Raw genomic sequence first — 12,973 nt, 5'->3', positions numbered from 1 at the left:
GGAGAAGAAAATTAAAGTAAAAGGAGAACAGATCTGTTTAAAATCACAAAATCAATTTCTTCGTTCACTAGTTTCAGCTCAGACACCACTTGGATACTGGAGATATAGTTTTTCCATAGTATCCACGAGGAACAACGAAAGTAACGATAATTATTCCTTCGTCACGCGACGTTAATACTCCGTAAAACTCAAATCTATCGTTTCCTTATCGACTTCTTGCGGAATTCATTCAAACAAACTTTCTCCTGTTGAAGAAGAATGGATTTCTGATTCGATAAGCAAAATCAATAATGCTAGTGGCTGTCATTCTTTTACACGGCCATTTCTTTATTGTTCCCAGCTATTGGCATAACCAAGAGAGAGCAAGAAATGCGATAAAGCTTCTTCGAGTAATTACATGCTTCGAAATCACTGCGTCCATGAAGCGTTACTGTACATTCCTGGCTTGTAATGAGTACTGGATCACGTGTATGGCAGATTTCCAAACAACCCACGCGTATGCGTGATGTTTGAAAGTCTCTGAAGATCTTTGAAAATTGTTGGCATGGTGTAAAAGCCTTTGGGTATTTCTGGTAGTATCTGAAATGTTTTGAGACCATCTGAAATCCTGTGTGGATTCTCAGAAGATTCAGGAAGTCAATCAAAACTTTCATAGATACATCATCGCAAAAATCTGCGAATTTCATCAAATTTATAAATGTTTCCAAGAAATCCCGAAATCTTAAAGGAATTTTTCAGGATGAATTGATGAAAATAATATATAAATAATTTCGAAGATTTTTAATATTTTTCAAAAATTCTAGAAATTTCTAACATCTTTAGAAAATTTCCAAGAATCTTTCTAAATTTCTGTGAGAAGTTTTGAAGAATAGTAAAAATTTATGGAGAAATTTCAAAAGCCATTGCAGATATTATTAAAAGATTATAGAAGGTATAAGAGGAATCTGACAAGAATTTGAAAATGTCTAAAGGTGCTTGTAGAATCCTGAACACCTTTGAGAGACTATGGGAGATTTTTAATATTTCTAAAAAAATGATAGAAATTCCCTGACGACCCTGAAAGTTTTAAAAGCTTTTGAAAGTATACAGTATATATAAGGATACAGAAAAATTTTGAAAACCATTGAAGACTATTGAAGTAAGATTATGGAAACTACAGAAAGAAGCTGAACAAATTTTGAAATACTCTAAAGAGGTTTATAAAATTCTGTCTACGTTTGAAGAATCTTGAGAAATCTTCAATTCATTTGAAAAAAATTTGTAATTGTCTTAACGTCTTTGAAAAACTTTGAGAAGATTTCGAGACTTTTTGGTATCTTCAGAAGACTTCTGAAACATCCTAAAAGTCATTGAATATCTTTCTGAAAGATTACAAATCCATGATAAAAAATTTGAACAAATTTTCGAAGCCTTCAAATAGCTTTATAAAATTCTAACGCCTCTGAGACATTTGAAAATTTTGGAATATTTTTAGAGGCTTTCGAAAAAGATCGGCAAGATTTCTAATGTCTCTGGTAGACTTGGAAAACCCTTTGCAGGTTCCTACGAACCTTTGGTGTACACTGAAAGCTTATGACAATCCTTGAAATTTTTCGGAAGCTCTGCAGGCTTGCGAGGACTCTAGAAACATCGAAAATTTCTCAGATGATTTGCAAGGCAAATGAGTGACAGGGAAATCTTCATAGAATGGAAACTTGACCATTTAAAGACAACTTTTCCTGACCACAATTTTCTCCGCCGTTGTTTTGAAACAGCCCGGCAATACAAATGCGTGTCCACTCTTTCGTCATTGGATGATCGACGAAATTGCGTCTAGAGGCTATTGAGTAACATTCATCGTACTTACTTTCGTTTCACGCAATGTTCATCCGTGCGCATATACGCACGAAATTGACCTGAAACCAACGTTTTAATACTTTCGCGGTCAATTAACAAACGAGTCTGCAACCATCCCTGTAGAAAACCGGTATGGTGTGACGCAAACACTTGTTTCTGAAACGTGTCCTTATGGAACATGTTTTTCGAACCCACCATCACTTACAAATTATTCCAGAATGAATTAAAAAGTAGTTTGGAGGGATTACTAGGATATTAGATTATTTAGATAAGTTTATTTAGATAAGATCTTAGGTCAGGCTTAATTCTTGTAATCCGGTTTAAAAATATCAATTTTTTTTATTTACATTTTTTCAAAGTATGTGCTTACGAAAATGTCTATATAAAAGAATTTGTACAACGGGTAACGAAAATTTCAAACGCATTTTTCTCGAAACTATATTTTTCGAAATGGCTCATGCGATATCTCGCGTTTTAGTCGACCGATTTGGAGATCTTCATCGAATGTACCTTCATCGAGTGAACCACGGATTTCAAAATCTGATGTTTTTTTCTATTTTTGTTTGTTTTTGGGTGGTACCCAAAGGACGAAAAACACAAGGAAAATTGATAGTTAAATTTCAAAATGTTGCTATTTTTTTAACTTTCGAAATTTCGCTGTTTTGGTGGTTCATGATATAGCCGTATTCATTCTAATTAAGATGCTTTATAGTTTTTTCGTTTCAGATAACCAGATGATTCGGAATCATGTCAGCTATTCAATCCCGTTTTTAAAAACATGATTTACTTAAGGTTAAATAATTTCCACAATTTTCAATAATTTTGTTAAAAAAAAATTGAAAATATTCTTCAAATACAAATGAACCTGATTGCGGAAACTGTATACCAAAACATGTTGTGGTTTTCTTAGAAAAAAATCCCAAAGAAGTCGATTTTTATTAGTCGGATTACAAGATACCCCCTTAACGACTGTGACCGTGTTAACACAATTTCAATTTTCTGTAAAATTTTCTTTATCGTAGAATAGATACTACACGCTCGCTATTAAATTTTCTGTTGTAAAGGTTCGTTAAAAATTTGTTTAAAACTTCAACGCTTATATCCCCAACCGAAAGATATACATAACCTAATTTAATCTTAACCTAAACATAGAATAAAGTTATTCAGTTGAATTTTTCAAATGTACTGTAATGTACTAAATGATACTACTATTCCTGCATTTACCTATGCACTAGTGCTATTGATAACATAAACATTCAACCCGATCGTTAAGATTGGCAGAAATATAATATGGACTGGAAACCGTTTTGGCACTTCTAGGTTATGTATAGCTTATATAGGGTTCGAAATGGTTTCAAATCTATAATAGAACCTAAAAGATAACGGTTATAGAACCTGTAACTGCAAACTGGTGCTGGGACCTAAATTTAAACTATCGTTCTCATGTGAGGTATTAAAGAAATCGATTTATTTTGTATTTTATTTTTTCAAAGTATATATCTATATTTAAGAATGTGCTATCAATGTATTGCTGACAATGAGATTGATTGGCATGGGAAGTAATGATTTTTCAAATTTAAAACTTTAAACGCGTTTTTTTTAAACAACTTTCGTATATAAAATTTAAAAAATTATTTGGTCTGTTGCTTTGAAATTTTTACACGTTGTTCCACATACTAATAGTTCTCGCAGGAACTAAAATCATATTTTTATAATGAATTCATCACATTTTTGTATTAAGAAATTGCGAAAAAATGCTCAAACTTTGGAATATTTAATTTAAGCTTTAACCATTTTGTCAATTTTTGACAGAAATTAATTATTTTGACTGAAACAGTAACAGTGAATCTACGGAATAAAAATCTTGTCAATTCTTTTTCTTTAGTGAAACCTAAGAGCTGCGATCACCTACTTGCTTATTGCAAGCGTGATAATAACAGGAAGACTCAACCCAAACTATTAAGAAAATTATTTTATATTCCCAAAGGATAGTTAAACTACAAAAATGAATCATAGCATTAGACGTAACAGTTAAAAATGGTTAAAGTTTACATTTACATGAGAATGACACCATGAATCTATATAATACAAAATTTAGGTCTTTTGTGATAATTATTTAAAAATTAATATATAACAAAAATAATTATTTAAAAATAATAAAAATTTTCATAATTGTTTCAAGAATCTAAGCCTGTGCTATAACAGTTTTCCAGCTCTGATAATAATTATTAAAACGAGTTAAAATTTAAAGTTCATCAATTTTGTAAAAAAAATTTCGTTCCACTGTTCGACGTTAAATACTTTACAGCTGCACAGTGCAGTTGGTTTCGAATGTCGGCGACATCAACAGTGTTATTTCGGCATCAATCGGGGCCGCCGTTTAATACAATAATTTACGAGCCAACTATACACTGGGGTCTGTATGGACCCAGGCATTGCGTAGTCGCTCGATGGTTCTCCATCCGAGTATTAAGGGGAGGTTCCGGTCTAGGAGGCTAAAAATAGGTCACTTTTAAAATTCTGTTCTAGCAAAATAAACAAGATGATAATCCGTGATTTCCGGTACTTTTTATTATATAAAAAGTTAGGTAATTCTGTTATCTAATCGAAATGTTAACAGCGCGTAGTGGGCAACGAAAGTATTCTCGAACCTTATATTTCGAGGAAATCATTTAACCAGAAATTCTGATTTCAATAGAATATCGTATACACAGAATGTCGCATTTAAATTGAATATTTAAATAATTTCCGTTATTAGAGGAACAGAAAAATATCCAAAAGGATTTTAAATAATTTCAAAACGTCAATATTTCACACGTCATAATTTCAAAATTTTTTCATGGACATCTTGAAGGATGTACCCAGGCCATTATTATAGTAAGGAAAACAATTTTAATATTCAACTTAAGTGGGATACTCTATATGTATATAAATCAAGTAGATTCACGATGAACTGGGTCTTTCGATCTCGATGATTTTTAAATGTGTTATGAAGGACAGTATTTTGAACAACTTTTTCTGTTATCAATTATGGTCGGTTGGCTTTCGCTTTCGTGATATTTGTGAAAAATTTCTGACACTATACAATCGAATTTTGTCTATACGTGTGAGTCTGTGAGACATACATAGGCACAGTCGTAGAAATGGGACTATCGATTATTAATATTTATATCGATCAATGGAGAGTATTATATTAAATAATATTAGATATTATATTATATTATATATTATTTGAAATAAAAGGAAACGTGTAATAAATTTAGCGTTCGTATTTATACTTGAAAATTATATATATGTATTTTATGTATATATATTTTATTATATTTTATACATATATTTTTTTTTTGATTGTATATATATTTTATTATATTTTATACATATATTTTTTTTTTGAAATCATTTCATATTTTATTAACGAATTCTATTTTTATTTCTTGTGTCTTCATTTTTGTGTTAAAGATAATTTCAATTTCTTTTGTGAATAGACTTAACGATGTTTTATCGATATTATCGACATATCGAATTACCAATAATATTCGGATATTATCAATATTTATTCATATCAGTATCAACAGTCCCATCTTTACAGTTGCACTTACTCTTATACTCTCATAAATTCCAGAACAAAAGAATTGATTGTAATTTCAATGTGGACCAGCCCAGTCCACATAACCACTTTCTTCTTTTTTTGTAAATTAACTTAAAGCTCCCATCGCGAGAGTAATATTTCTAAATAACTGAATACAGTACATCGAAGTTCAATCTTATGACTAATTATAGCTCTATAGCTAGCATATTACATTTGTCAATTAGACTGAGAAAAAGAAGAATGAAACTTACTCACACAAGTAATTTTTATTCGTGAAAAGCAACTTTTTGGTTTGCTGGAGTTAGGGGTCACTAATTTTGATATTCGTTGCAATTATTGACATATTGCAGTCTAATTAATTGAGAAAATGTAATCTAAATTGCTATCCCTGTTCCATATTTCCGCCTTCTTCTTTAATACACAATAAATCCGTCTTACAATATATAGTAAAACATTAATTATCCGAATTAATTAGGAGACAAATCTGTCCAGATAATCGGTCTGAAAAAAGTAAATTTTGAATCGTGTCATAAATCAACGAGGAAAACAAAATTTTTCAATTCTAAATGTTTTTTAAATAAATGAATATATATTTAATAAAAAATATACAAGATAAGAAATAAATTGCATATAAATTAAATATAGATGTTTATATAGCATCTACATTTTTCCTATGTCTTACCCATTCTTGTGCAATACACACTTGCAATATTCGAGTAATCGGTCATTTGTATAATTGAAATTCGTATAACCGACGTTCGGATAATTGACGTTCCAATTAGAGGGAAAATAAACAGGACAAAAGTCCACAATGTATTCCACCTTTGTACTACAATGACCAGTCTATCTCGTCACGAGTGTTTCATGTCGAATCTCATGATTATAAGCTATTCCAACCAAGCGACTATAATCATATTTCACAGGTTTTAACGTGCACAAATATCTAAAATTTTTATCTAATTTTATCATGAATAGAACAGGTATATAGTGGTTAACTAAAGAAAATACCACTTCAATGTAGAGTAATTCTTCATAATTAAATCATAGTGTAAGGGATTAAGGAGGTGGAGTAGTCAATTCTTATCAACGACCTGAGTAGGAAGGAAAGGATAGTAATGTCTGGTTTCAGAATAAGACACTGCACAATTATCCATGAATATACAATATATTAAAGAAAACTGAAACACTTTTCTGCATTACCAGTCGTAAATAAATAACAATCTATCATTTGTGCGAATACAGAAAATTTTATTTGAAAATTTGCCTTCACTTCAGAATGTATAAAGAACCACATTATATACCTTAGAGACTCAAATCTCCTCTATAAAATCTGAGTAGTATAAGATATCAAGATGTTAAACTCCTATCCAAACATTAAAAATAAAAATAGAAATATATTGTTTTAATTTGAATATCTTTTCAAAATGCAGATCGACGTCAATTTTTCTGCCTGCAAACGTTGCATGTCGCAAGTTCAATAACTTTGAATTTCCTTATTAATACTAGAACCACCGATCTATAACGAGTACCTAAACATAGTGGGGATAGAAGATAGTAATTTTACTGGTACGATGAAGATAAGTAAATCTTCTAAGAAGATAACTAATTACAGTTTATCCCAATACGAGTCAAAGTTAATTTTCTTAAAAACAGGTATATGTTTTTATGTCAAGGTATATGTTATGTCGTTTTGACAGATTTGGTAATTCCAGTGTCAATTGCTTTGCAAAATACATGATTCGCGCACCTGATAGGAAAAAATGAATTAAAAGTAACCCTCGTTCCCCGAAAAAATTATGCGATTTAACCGAATGTTAATAAGAACCTTAATTGACGTTCAGAATTTTAAATTGCAATATCCCGAAGTGAAAATACGTGACACCCGGTGTTTTTCCTCCCAATCATAGATTTGAGATCTATATAATGATATTCGAAGCCCTTTCGCGATATTTGCAATATCGAATCAAAACTCGAAGCTGGAAGTATATAATGTATATTCGGTTATCTACGTAAGGGTCAAGCAATATCGACCATTTTTCTAGTCAGTCATTTAGAGTGCCACTGATTTCTGAAACGTATTATGGAAATTAGTTTCATGGCTGCTCGAATCTGTGTGTAAGGAATTGCACGCACAGCAAACACAGGTCTGCGCCAAGACGCGATGGAAATGTCGAGGACAAGGTGCAAAATGGCTTATGACAGACCAAGGGGCATGGTAACGATAACGACGACGTCAAAGCATGGATTTCGCAAGGGAATGCGGCAAAAATCCTGCGATAGCCTTCTAGCGCATGTTTTTTCGCAACGCTTGTCGACATTTGAGCACCACCTCGGCTTTTCCATTATTTTCCTCCTATTTCTCTCCTATTTTCCTCGAGTGCCGCGCATACTCGTGGTTTATTAATTTTCCTCCGTTTTTTGTTCCCCTCCTTGCGTGGAAACCAGCCGCGGAGTTCAAATCCTGGCAAGAAAACAGAGAGGCATCGAGTTGAGGCGGTTCTTTTGCGCGAAGAGACCAGGTACCGTGTCGACGTGAAAGCATACCGGGCCCGAAGATTTTCCTTTTTATTATTTATAAGCGTTACTTTCGTTCTCGGGCCAAAGGACGCTCTGACTTTTAACGAGGAATTATTTCTGACATTGTAGCCAATATCTGGTGATCTTCGGGTCGATTGTTACTCTGGATTGCTGCTTCTAAAAATGAATACTTTCTCTGACAGAGGGAAATTAGTAATTATAATTAAAACGCCTCTTTTCCTCTTCTATTATACTAATGTATGACGTTTGGAAGATAAATAAAATAGACTTATGGTGTTTTTGAGTAGTTGTCAGTGAGTAATTGGTTTGAGGTTTGAAACTCTGAGATCTTAGCTTTATTAAAAATGCTATTGAGAGTTTGGAAAATAGTTTGGCCAGTGTAATTATTTGCAATCTCTCGATTTTAAAGAAACGAATGTTTCTCTGTGGTTAAGATATGGTTGAATTTTGATACCCTTGTTATATGAATACCCCTTATAATGAACGTTCTACTATTATATGAACGGTATGTTTTCAATTTAATACCGTATACAGGGTGTGCCAGTAACGGTAGTACAACCGAAAAGGGGAGATTCTACATGAAAAAATAAATCGAATAAAAAGAATACAATTTTTTCATTCGAAGCTTCGTTATCGAAAAAATCGACTTTGAATATCCATTGAGTACGTTGTTATACTGATGATCCACCCTCAGCCAAACGCGTACTCAGTGAATATTCAACGTCGATTTTCTCGATAACGAAGCTTCCAATGAAAAAATTTTATTCTTTATTTTCGATTTATTTTTTTACGTAGAATCATCCCTTTACCGGTTGTACTATCGATACTAATATATTGATGGTCTATCTATGTTTGTTCATGCGGAATCACGCCCTTTCCAGTTGTACAATCGTTGCTGGGACACCCTGTATAGACGTACAAAGTGTTTATTTCTTTCAGTAAAATGGAACCTATTTAAAGCGATTGAATATAAAATTGACACGATACACTATATGGTAATAATAATAAATTATTATTAACTCAATTAATATTATTAATAAAGCGAATGTTGATAGCTCAGATTTCAAGAGGAAGGTTTTCGACTTATCAAGATTTTTGAGTAAAAGAGGTCGAAAAATTGAAAATTTAATGCGTAGAAACTTTGTAGGGGCACAGCTCGTGTCGTCTTATGTTTAATCTTATTCGAGACAATGTAAAGTTCCAAGATGTAAACGAATGAAACGAAGTATCGTGATTGAAAGATTGATTGATTTCTAAGACCTTATGACGCGTATAATAGCTTATAAACTTCGAATCAAAGGGGTAATTCTGATAAAAATACGACTTATAGATGTATACTTCAATTTGTGGAAGTCTGGCTATTCTAAATCCGAATTACAACGGTATATCTAATTATGCGATAAATAATTCTAGTTGCAATAGGTTTTATCTCGATTTATAGAAGTTTGGGAGTGAAAAGAATACTCGTTCTTTAGAGGTTTTGGAATTATAAAGGTTCAAATTAGTAACTGCTAATTATAAATCGATAAGTTATTAAAAATTTTAAATATTAAAAGCTATTAATAGCTTCAGGCATATAGAAAGAATATTATGAAGAATGCTATATTATATATAGAAGATGAGTTAAGCGCCGCTATTATCATTCTGGATATAATGAGAATAGTAGGCAAATCATGAATAAAAATAACACACTAGACATTTATCAACTACTTTTGCAGATAATAATAGCGTAATAGTTTTATTTATTAACCTTCGACTGATGACATGACGATAAATTGGAACTTGATTATGTATAAATGTCAGTAATGCATAATAAATTATTATTATAAGTTTCACTTCAATTACTATCAAGAAATACATTTTTGTTCGCGAATTAATATAGCATTTTGAAATAACTTAACGAATGACAAGTAATAAATATTAATGCTATTTTACGAAGACTAAAACTTCGTTAATTCAAAACTTCCATAATTCGAAAAATTTATAATTTTTTCTTATAATAGCTATGTGTCAAATGATCATTTATTAAACCTTTGCACTCGAGAGGCGCCTCTCAGTCGCCATTTAATCAGATTCTAAAGATGGATATTAGTTAATATATCAAATTTACAATTACCCAACGATGCGTGGAATATCGAAGTAAAATAATTCAACGTCTTAATTTGTATACGATTTCTTATTTACCGTTTTAAAATTATCGTCGACTTTATGGCAGAAAATCTTCGAATTACTATTTTCCTGTAACGAAAAAATCGTCGAGTGCAAAGGGTTAAAGCTCTTCGAAAGCTCGTTCGAAATTAACTATTATTTGTGGTAAAGATCGGATTTATAGAGATTGAACATTTTAAACTTTGATTTTATTTTATTCTCTTGCGGTACAAATGCGCGGAGGCTTGAGTCTTGTGAGATGCGTGATGCAGACGGTGAATTGTCGAAAGAGTATTCCCTCGAACCCTCGATCATACACGATTATTTTTAAGATATACACGTGATGTAGCTGAAAGATATAATTAAAAAGTTAAAAAAGACGAAGTTTTATATAGCTTGTCTGTGAATGAATTGGAATTGTTAAGCAATCAGCCTAATGAATTCAAAGAATTTGCTTCTGGAGGGAGGAATCGGGAGAAATTGTCGAGAGTCTTCTGAACACGTCGCAGTGACGTGATTTGCATTGCAATTTCGTTATTCCATCTGTTGCGTGTTACGTGATGATAAGATGATCCGACATTGATCTTCGTGGAAACTAATCGTTGTCCTGTAATCCTCACGTCGTGTCACAGTTTATCAAATCACTGATTTACGTTGGTTCAGCGTTACATGATGCGTTCAGACGGTTCATAGATCATGATCCTAGGGGTTAAGCTTTGGATTTGTTCGATCGAAAATTTAATCTGGTTACTTAAGATGTTACAAAGTACAATGACGTTCAGTCAACCAGGTTTGAATTATAAATAACTTCATTAGGTCACACTTCTCCATAGTTGAGGAGTTTCAACAGAGCCATAAGCATGTAGAAGTAAATATATAGTAGCAGCTACATCAGAAATAATGTCTAATAATTTTATATTCTAGCACTTATTAGATTGGATTTTTATATGTTGCACAAATTTAATTGGTAGTTTTCTTTGTGTAATAAAATTAATTAACTATGGTATATTCCATATTTATAATATTTTCAATTCATTTTATAATAATATCATATTGTTATTTTATGCTAACGGCATTACATATTTTAATAATTATCCAAAAATAATTTATTTTCTAAATTTAACTGCAATTAAAATTTCCGGAATACAGTATTCTTATACGTATTTCATTCATAATAATATAATACTATTATTTTATGCTAATAGCATTACGTATTTTAATAATTATCGAGCAATAATTTATTTTCTAAATTTAACTGCAATTAAAATTTTGAAATGTAAATTTAATCGTTAAATTATTAAATATACATTAAGTTGACTTGTTACATTATATCTATTCCTAATTACTATACAAACATCCGTCCTACCAGGCCTAAAACATCCATGCTTACAGGATTCTACCTGGCTCCTAATTCTAATCCAATTGGGCAACCTGTTACTCTCCACCTGTTCACGAATAATAGTAGAATGGAGGACTGGTCACGACTGTGAAGGGACACGGCACATGGCAAATTTCGAGTACAAGGTTGTGGAACGAAACTAACTTGGCATTCCCATCGCGAACTCGCGTGATCGGGGTCTCAGATGAAACAGCATTACGAGGGATCGTTGCCATTATACTAGTCATTCTTCTACAGACCATTCATTACTACGAAATTGCAGTAGCACGCTTAAACTCGTTAACGGGTCGCTTAGTCTCAGAAGAAACGCCGCTATTATCTTCGCATTTCTTTATACACCTTACGTAAATCAATTCTATGTAATTCATAATTGTTCCTACCGGAAGTTGCCGAGTGTTTTAGCGAAAACACCGAAAAAATTGGTGAAAGTGTGAGAAACAACTTTATTTAAATGTTATCACGCTTTTTACATGTCACATAGCATGAGTTCCCAGTTCTTTATTACTTATTAAAAGTTACCTTTGGTCTCTGGGATTATTTATTTAAATTGCCCGTGTCAAGCAAGTGATGTGGTTAATTTAATGCACTGCACTACTTTATTTCTGTCGACACTATGATTTAATCTAATGATTATTATTCGATATACTATCACACTGGTTGACCAATCCACATTCTGATCAATTAGGTAACTCAGTGCATGTTTGGTGGACTATTCCACACGTGTTAACCTCTGAAAAACATGTTACCAAATCCCTTCACATTCCGAGACCTTAAAAATATGCGTATACATAGGTAAATAGAAATCAAGGTTAGTGATTAGGTCTACATGATCAAGCCTACATTAGGTAAGTTTTGGTAACTCTAAGATAATTCTAAGGGCTTTCCAAAATTATTTAAGAATTTCAACACAGATTAATCTAACTTTAATTCAAATTAGCTTGAAACTCGACAAGCCATTTTATTAAATTTCTTCATTTATCAAACAAGATTAGGGAAACCAAACCCAAACTCAAACCTAACCTAAATTTGTGAAGAACGTATTACCAAATCCTTCATATTCTGAGGTCCTGAAATACGCATATGCGGAAGATTTGGTAAATATAAATCAAAGACAGTTAATAAATTAGGTTAGTTCATAAATTACAGATAAGAGAAGAATACGTAAATGAAATGGATAAGGTTAATCAAGTTTCCATAGTCAAACTAGGTTATGTCAGTTCTAGTAGCTACAAAAGAGAATTTGTTTTCTCGAGATTGCTCAACAACCTTAAGAAAGATAACGTAACCCTAACTCAAAAACTTGAGCCTTGTCGAATCACTTTAGTAAGCTTCTCCCTTTTTCCACCAGGGGCAGCTCAGTTCGATCGAAACCGAATCTAATCCGAATTTGAAAAAGTCACTTCTTCAATCTGCTGCCATTCCACAAACAGGAAGACATTATGTAACATTATGAAACTCACTTT

The 12,973-nt window shown here is 32.1% G+C and overlaps 1 protein-coding gene across 1 annotated transcript in view; it reads left to right on the top strand.

Annotated features, from left to right (window-relative positions):
* The window catches only part of Ptr (patched domain-containing protein), a 47,827-nt gene that overhangs the window by 11,601 nt on the left and 23,253 nt on the right, over positions 1-12,973 (top strand). The window lies entirely within an intron of this gene.

The sequence above is a fragment of the Eufriesea mexicana genome, unplaced genomic scaffold, assembly GCF_001483705.2.
Source record: "Eufriesea mexicana isolate 0111107269 unplaced genomic scaffold, ASM148370v2 scaffold13223, whole genome shotgun sequence".
Lineage (NCBI taxonomy): Eukaryota > Metazoa > Arthropoda > Insecta > Hymenoptera > Apidae > Eufriesea > Eufriesea mexicana.
The sequence above is the reverse complement of the archived record's forward strand: the minus strand, read 5'-3'. Positions and strand labels throughout refer to the sequence as shown.